The sequence below is a fragment of the Photinus pyralis genome, unplaced genomic scaffold, assembly GCF_008802855.1.
Source record: "Photinus pyralis isolate 1611_PpyrPB1 unplaced genomic scaffold, Ppyr1.3 Ppyr1.4_unclustered_Scaffold7893, whole genome shotgun sequence".
NCBI classification, from domain to species: domain Eukaryota; kingdom Metazoa; phylum Arthropoda; class Insecta; order Coleoptera; family Lampyridae; genus Photinus; species Photinus pyralis.
In genome coordinates, this window is record NW_022172271.1 from 37,501 (window position 1) to 45,000 (window position 7,500).

At 58.4% G+C, this 7,500-nt stretch overlaps 3 non-coding genes across 3 annotated transcripts in view; all 3 read left to right on the forward strand.

Moving 5' to 3' along the window:
* The first annotated feature begins 2,122 nt into the window (after window positions 1-2,122).
* On the forward strand, window positions 2,123-4,264 carry LOC116182888. The gene has a single exon (XR_004147638.1). It is a non-coding gene; the product is annotated as a small subunit ribosomal RNA (ribosomal RNA).
* Window positions 4,265-4,820: 556 nt separating this feature from the next.
* Window positions 4,821-4,981, forward strand: LOC116182887. Its single transcript, XR_004147637.1, has one exon. It is a non-coding gene; the product is annotated as a 5.8S ribosomal RNA (ribosomal RNA).
* A 376-nt stretch (window positions 4,982-5,357) lies between these two features.
* The window catches only part of LOC116182889, a 4,219-nt gene continuing 2,076 nt past the window's right edge, over window positions 5,358-7,500 (forward strand). Inside the window, exon 1 of the ribosomal RNA XR_004147639.1 lies at window positions 5,358-7,500. This exon is cut by the window's right edge and continues 2,076 nt beyond it. This is a non-coding gene — a ribosomal RNA (large subunit ribosomal RNA).

Sequence of the window (7,500 nt, forward strand, 5' to 3'; positions counted from 1 at the left end):
AGCGGCCGTTGACGGTTTGACATTTCAGGGGAACTCGGCGGGTCCCGAATGCGGCGCGCTCGGACGGCCTCAATTCAGCGGTGCTCGCGAAAGGGCGAGTCTCCCTTAAACGCAATAGACCGCAAACCATTGGCGACTGTTACCCTCCTTGATACCGACACAATCCTTGATAATTTATTACGTTCCATGCCATGGCGGGCCGCTGTACGGAGTACTTTAATCCGACACTTTGTTCCTTAAATAGTGTTTAAATAAGGAAAATCGCGTTCAAAAAATCCAATTTTTCCCAACGCGGCCGCGTACCGTAAATAGAACCGCCAAAGTACGAAACTCCGATGCCCTCTCCGCTTCCACTAATACCGCCGCGCGATAGATGCACGAATCTCCCAGCGCGGCCGCGTTACGCTCCGACTCCTTTTTAAATCACGCCGAAGTACGAAACTCCGATGCCCTCTCCCCTTCCACTAATACCGCCGCGCGATAGATGCACGAATCTCCCAGCGCGGCCGCGTTACGCTCCGACTGCTTAAATCTCCCTCCCAGCGCGGCCGCGTTACGCTCCGACTCCTTTTTAAATCACGCCGAAGTACGAAACTCCGATGCCCTCTCCGCTTCCGCTTACTAATACGCCGCGCGATAGATGCACGAATCTCCCAGCGCGGCCGCGTTACGCTCCGACTCCTTTTTAAATCACGCCGAAGTACGAAACTCCGATGCCCTCTCCGCTTCCTCTAATACCGCCGCCCGGCCCGCGTCCAGTTCTCCAAGCGCGGCCGCGGCTCAGGTTCCGATAGAGAATGCGTGTCGAAGTGTAAGTCTCCGCTGTCTAATCTGTGTAATCGGCGTGATTTATAGGTATCGTTTTCATTGCAGCGGCCGCGCTGCTATTCGAGGCGCGCGCTCGGTTTTCAACGTACGGAGAACGGACGGATACGCGTAACCACCCGCCGAGTTCCCCTGAATGTCGATCAACTATATTATGGTACTGGGTCTGTTCGTCGAGAGACGGCAGATACGTACTTCGAGCTTCTCGCGAAGTGTTTCAAACCAATTTGAACAATTCGCACCGCGGCTCGACGTCTTTTAAAAGACGATCCAGCTTTGCAGAAAGTTCTCCGCTTTGCGCCAGCAGCGATGTTTATCGTTTCTACTTTCGCCGTAGACTACGAAATATTGTTGGCGTTTCAGCGGCAGGACCGGAGCGAAGTACGGAGATCTTGCGAGTCCTTCGTTTTGCGCGCGACTCCTCGTTCATACCTTTGCTTTTGGACGGACGAGCCCGCGTCTTCACGGACGGATCTAGCGAGGTAAAAGGAGTGTCCGCACTCCGCTCCGAAATTGCGCTACCGCATGGGCGCACGTGTCCTTCGCTGACGATACGTGTGTCGGGGCGCGACCGTTCCGGGAGTCGTTCACAACGGCTCTCTCGGTCGGTCGCCCGGCGACCCCGCGTACCCAAGCCGTCTCTTATGCATGACCGTGGTCTGCGCGCCGTCCTGCGGCGCGCCGTACCGAATGCGGTCGACCAGATCGGCGAGTCGTCTTACGAGACGTACCGCACAAACGCACAATGCAAATGCTCGCCTCGTTCCGAGCGAGGATAGGCCGCATTCCCGCTGCGCCGCGGAATTTTACGGCAAATAGTATCTCGAACTGGAAAGTTTAGACTGTAGGCCCGGCGACCGAGCGATGCGAGGTCCCGGCGTCCTAAAGACGGCAGTATTAGGATGCACAAACGAAATCGTAACCCCGCATAGGCGCGAGTGCGAATTGCGCCGGAGTTTTAGATTTCTCCTCCTTCTCGGAGTTTAGGGTCGACGACCCGCGCGCGCCGCGTCTTTTGCTTTCACGCGCGCGTTCGGCGTCGTCCCGCACACACAACAAACCACCGACTCTCGTTTGAGCGCGGCGAGCTTCGCTCTTAGGAGCGTGCGGACCGCACACACGAGACGAAGCGGTCTTCGGAGAGTCCGCGTCTCGTCCCCCTCGCCCTCGATCCGTACGGCGGCTGCGCTGCCGCCGAATAGAGACCGGGCGTGCGGCGGCGGGATCGACGACGACGGCTCCCCGTACCGCGACCGACTCGCACCGGTCCTCGCGACCGGGCGCGGCGTCGAGCAGATCCCTGGTTGATCCTGCCAGTAGTCATATGCTTGTCTCAAAGATTAAGCCATGCATGTCTCAGTACATACCAAAATAAGGTGAAACCGCGAAAGGCTCATTATATCAGTTATGGTTCATTAGATCGTACCAACATTTACTTGGATAACTGTGGTAATTCTAGAGCTAATACATGCATACAGAACTCCGACCGGAGACGGAAGGAGCGCTTTTATTAGATCAAAACCAACACGGGCGGCGGGGGCCGGCGGCGCCTCGCGCGTTGTCGCGTTCTCGCCGTCTAAACATAGCTCGCACGACGAATCTGAATAACTTTATGCCGATCGCACGGTCACGCACCGGCGACGCATCTTTCAAATGTCTGCCTTATCAACTTTCGATGGTAGGTTATGCGCCTACCATGGTTGTAACGGGTAACGGGGAATCAGGGTTCGATTCCGGAGAGGGAGCCTGAGAAACGGCTACCACATCCAAGGAAGGCAGCAGGCGCGCAAATTACCCACTCCCGGCACGGGGAGGTAGTGACGAAAAATAACGATACGGGACTCATCCGAGGCCCCGTGATCGGAATGAGCACACTTTAAATCCTTTAACGAGGATCAATTGGAGGGCAAGTCTGGTGCCAGCAGCCGCGGTAATTCCAGCTCCAATAGCGTATATTAAAGTTGCTGCGGTTAAAAAGCTCGTAGTCGAAATTGTGTCCTCGGCCGCCGGTTCGTCGCTCGCGACGCCAACTGGCGCGCACCGCTGGACGTCCAGCCGGTACAACGAACTCGCCTACGGGGTGCTCTTAACCGAGTGTCCAGGCGGGGGCCGGCAACGTTACTTTGAACAAATTAAAGTGCTTAAAGCAGGCTAAATTGCGCTCGCATACACGCGCATGGAATAATCGAATAGGACCTCCGTTCTATTTTGTTGGGTTTTTGTGGAACGACAGACGGAGGTAATGATCAATGGGTGCGGATGGGGGCATTCGTATTGCGACGTTAGAGGTGAAATTCTTGGATCGTCGCAAGACGGACTTAAGCGAAAGCATTTGCCAAAAACGCTTTCATCGATCAAGAACGAAAGTTAGAGGTTCGAAGGCGATCAGATACCGCCCTAGTTCTAACCATAAACTATGCCAGCTAGCGATCCGCCGAAGTTACTTCTATGACTCGGCGGGCAGCTTCCGGGAAACCAAAGCTTTCGGGTTCCGGGGGAAGTATGGTTGCAAAGCTGAAACTTAAAGGAATTGACGGAAGGGCACCACCAGGAGTGGAGCCTGCGGCTTAATTTGACTCAACACGGGAAACCTCACCAGGCCCGGACACCGGAAGGATTGACAGATTGAGAGCTCTTTCTTGATTCGGTGGGTGGTGGTGCATGGCCGTTCTTAGTTGGTGGAGCGATTTGTCTGGTTAATTCCGATAACGAACGAGACTCTGTCCTGCTTAATAGCCGAAAGAACGCACGGAGGCGCACGCCCGGCGGCGCGCTTCGCGCGTAGTCGTCGCGGTCGTGTCGTCGTCGTTCGTTCAAACACAGGCATCTCGAAGGCCGGCGTTCCTCGCGTGCCTCCCGCGCGATCAAACGTCTCCCGGCGCGTCGTACCTCGGTGCGGCGCGTACGTCGCCGTCCGGTCGCCCAGCGGCCGCGTCGGAGCGACGGGGGACGCGCGCGTGCGACGGTTGCACGAGCGCACGGTTCTTACACTGTCTGCGGACAAACATATCTTCTTAGAGGGACAAGCGGCTCGAAGCCGCGCTATAGAGAGCAATAACAGGTCTGTGATGCCCTTAGATGTCCTGGGCCGCACGCGCGCTACACTGAAGGAATCAGCGTGTGCGCAGATAGCCCTCGGCCGAGAGGCCCGGGTAATCCGCTGAAACTCCTTCGTGCTAGGGATTGGGGCTTGAAATTCTTCCCCATGAACGAGGAATTCCCAGTAAGCGCGAGTCATAAGCTCGCGTTGATTACGTCCCTGCCCTTTGTACACACCGCCCGTCGCTACTACCGATCGAACGATTTAGCGAGGTCTTCGGACCGACGCCCGTCGGCCTACCGTCGACGGACGCGTGGGAAAGTCGACCGAACTTGATCGTTTAGAGGAAGTAAAAGTCGTAACAAGGTTTCCGTAGGTGAACCTGCGGAAGGATCATTAAAGTTCTTTCGTACGGAAGCGTAGACGCCCGACGTCGTCGCTTATCCGCGAAGAGCGAAAAACACTGACCGAACCGACGACGGAGACGCGCTCGCCCGCTCGCCCCCGATGATCGCCTTCCGGCTTATCCGCCGCCGCGTTTCGCTGCGCGGTGTCGATATCGGAACGGCGTCTCGGCGCGCGCGCGGTGGGCTCGTTCTTCGTCGTCGGTATTTTTTTCCGGCGAGAGCGAACGCGCCGTCACGGACGGGCTCCCGGACGCGCCACACGACCACGTTGTGTGCGCGTCCTGCGCGGGATCCGTTCGGCGTTCGCGATCGCCGGGTTTCGAGGTGCGCGAAGGGGATGATCGCCTCTCGCACGCGCGCGCACGCACGCTCTCGCGTTTCGATCGAGAATTCGACGCGGTCCGTGCCGCGCCGGCGGAGGCGTTTTGCGTTTCCTCGCCGCGCCCTCGAGCACAAAGCGCTGTCCGACACGCGGAGGGGCGAGAGCTCCGCGCGCGGAACTTTTCTGAAAAGGAAAAAAAAAACTGTAAAACACCTAAAACAAAGACTACCTCGAACGGTGGATCACTCGGCTCGTGGGTCGATGAAGAACGCAGCTAAATGCGCGTAGTAGTGTGAACTGCAGGACACACGAACATCGACAATTCGAACGCACATTGCGGTTCGGGAAACGCTCCGGCGTTCCGGGACCACGTCAGACTGAGGGTCGTCCTCAAAATAGGCCGCGGGGTTTTGCGCTCGTCTTCGCGATACGCGAGCGCCCCCCGACGTGTCCTGAAAGACTGCGGCGGTGCGCGCGCGCCCTGGCGGCGCGCACATCCGCGATTATTGGGAGCCTCGCGGCGCGCCTCCGCGCGCGTCGCGTCTCCTCGAGACGAGTCGGGCCCGCGCGGCGAAAACCGCGCGACGTCCGACGACCCGCATCGACTGCAGCGCGCGAGATGCTCGGGATAATCGCTTGCGGTCGACGTGTCGACGACGTGTCATAGTAGACCTTCGAGTCTCGCGAGACGTTCGTCGGCCGGTGCGACCCTATCCCTGCGCTCGCGCCCGTTCGACCGATCGCACAACACAAAACCAAAAGACGACCTCAGTTCGGGCGAGATCACCCGCTGAACTTAAGCATATTACTAAGCGGAGGAAAAGAAACTAACAAGGATTCCCTCAGTAGCGGCGAGCGAACAGGGAGGAGCCCAGCGCCGAATCCCACGGTCCGCCAGGGCCGATCGGGAAATGTGGCGTTAAGGAGGATCCGCAAGTCCCGACGTCGCGATAGCGTCGCGTCCAAGTCCTTCTTGAAAGAGGCCGAACCACCCGCAGAGGGTGCCAGGCCCGTAGGACCGTCGCCCGGCGTTGGGTCGGATCTCTCCCTAGAGTCGGGTTGCTCGGGATTGCAGCCCTAAGTAGGTGGTAAACTCCATCTAAGGCTAAATACGACCACGAGACCGATAGCGAACAAGTACCGCGAGGGAAAGTTGAAAAGAACTTTGAAGAGAGAGTTCAAGAGTACGTGAAACCGTTCGGGGGTAAACCTGAGAAACCCGAAAGATCGAAAGCCGAGATACAGCGTCCGCGCCGCCGGTGCAGCGGCGACGGCGTGCACTTCTCGGCCGGTAGGACGTCGCGACCCGTTGGGAGTCGCCGACGCGTAATGGGGTACGTTCGGGAGGCTCGAGGCGGCGCGGCGGGACTTGTTCCCGTCGTCTTTGCGGCCCCTCGAACCCGACGCGTCCTCGCCTAGCGTTCGGCACGCCCGACGCGACATTCAAAAACAGAACGATGCGTTCGTTCGGCGGTTGCGCTTTTGCGGCGCGCCCGGCTTCGTCGTCGCGCTCACGCGCCTCGGCGAATGTTCTCGGGCGTGCGCGCCTAATCGGCGCGCACACCGACGTCCGATCGTCAGCGACGCTTTTGCTTTGGGCGTTTTCAGGACCCGTCTTGAAACACGGACCAAGGAGTCCAACGTGCGCGCGAGTCAATGGGAGCAAACAGATAAACCCAAAGGCGAAGCGAAAGCGAAGGTCGGCCGGGGGCGGGGGGCAACTCTCGCATCCCGTCGGCCGTTGGGAGGATGGGTCGCGCTCGTCGCGATCCCGCACTCCCGGGGCGTCTCCGTCAGGCATCGTCGTCGACGTTTGCGCGTCTTCGTTCGGTGCCGGAGGCGCACCTCTAGCGCGCACGCTGGGACCCGAAAGATGGTGAACTATGCCTGGTCAGGACGAAGTCAGGGGAAACCCTGATGGAGGTCCGCAGCGATTCTGACGTGCAAATCGATCGTCAGAACTGGGTATAGGGGCGAAAGACCAATCGAACCGTCTAGTAGCTGGTTCCCTCCGAAGTTTCCCTTAGGATAGCTGGCGCTCGCTTTGCGAGAGTCTCATGCGGTAAAGCGAATGATTAGAGCGAATCGGGGTCGAAACGACCTCAACCTATTCTCAAACTTTAAATGTGTGAGATCTCCGGCTTGCCCGACATACGAAGCCGCGAGATCGGATCTAGAGTGCCAAGTGGGCCATTTTTGGTAAGCAGAACTGGCGCTGTGGGATGAACCAAACGTGAAGTTAAAGCGCCCAAATCGACGCTCATTGGAAACCAGAAAAGGCGTTGGTAACTCAGGACAGCAGGACGGTGACCATGGAAGTCGGAATCCGCTAAGGAGTGTGTAACAACTCACCTGCCGAAGTTACCAGCCCTGAAAATGGATGGCGCTTAAGCGTCGTGCTTATACTTCGCCGTTGGCGGCAAGGGCGTCGCCCCCTCGGGTGCGGCGCGAAGAGAGGCCCCGACGAGTAGGGGGGTCGCGACGGTGAGCGCAGAAGGACCGGGCGCGAGCCCGTCTGGAGCCGCCGTCGGCGCAGATCTTGGTGGTAGTAGCAAATACTTCAGCGAGCACCTGGAGGACTGACGTGGAGAAGGGTTTCGTGTGAACAGCAGTTGCACACGAGTCAGTCGATCCTAAGCCGCTAGGCGAAAGCCGACGTCGATGAGGCGCAGACGATCGCGTATGCGAAGGGGCCGGCGTCTCGCGCGCGCCGCGCCCTTTTTGTGTATCACAGTTCGCGCCTCAAGGGCGAAAGGGAATGCGGTTCCTATTCCGCAACCCGGCAACGGAACCGCCATTATTCGGGCCCTCGTAAGAGAGTTCGTCTGGGTAACCTAAAACGACCCGGAGACGCCGTCGGGAGGTCCGGGAAGAGTTTTCTTTTCTGTATGAGCGTTCGAGATCCA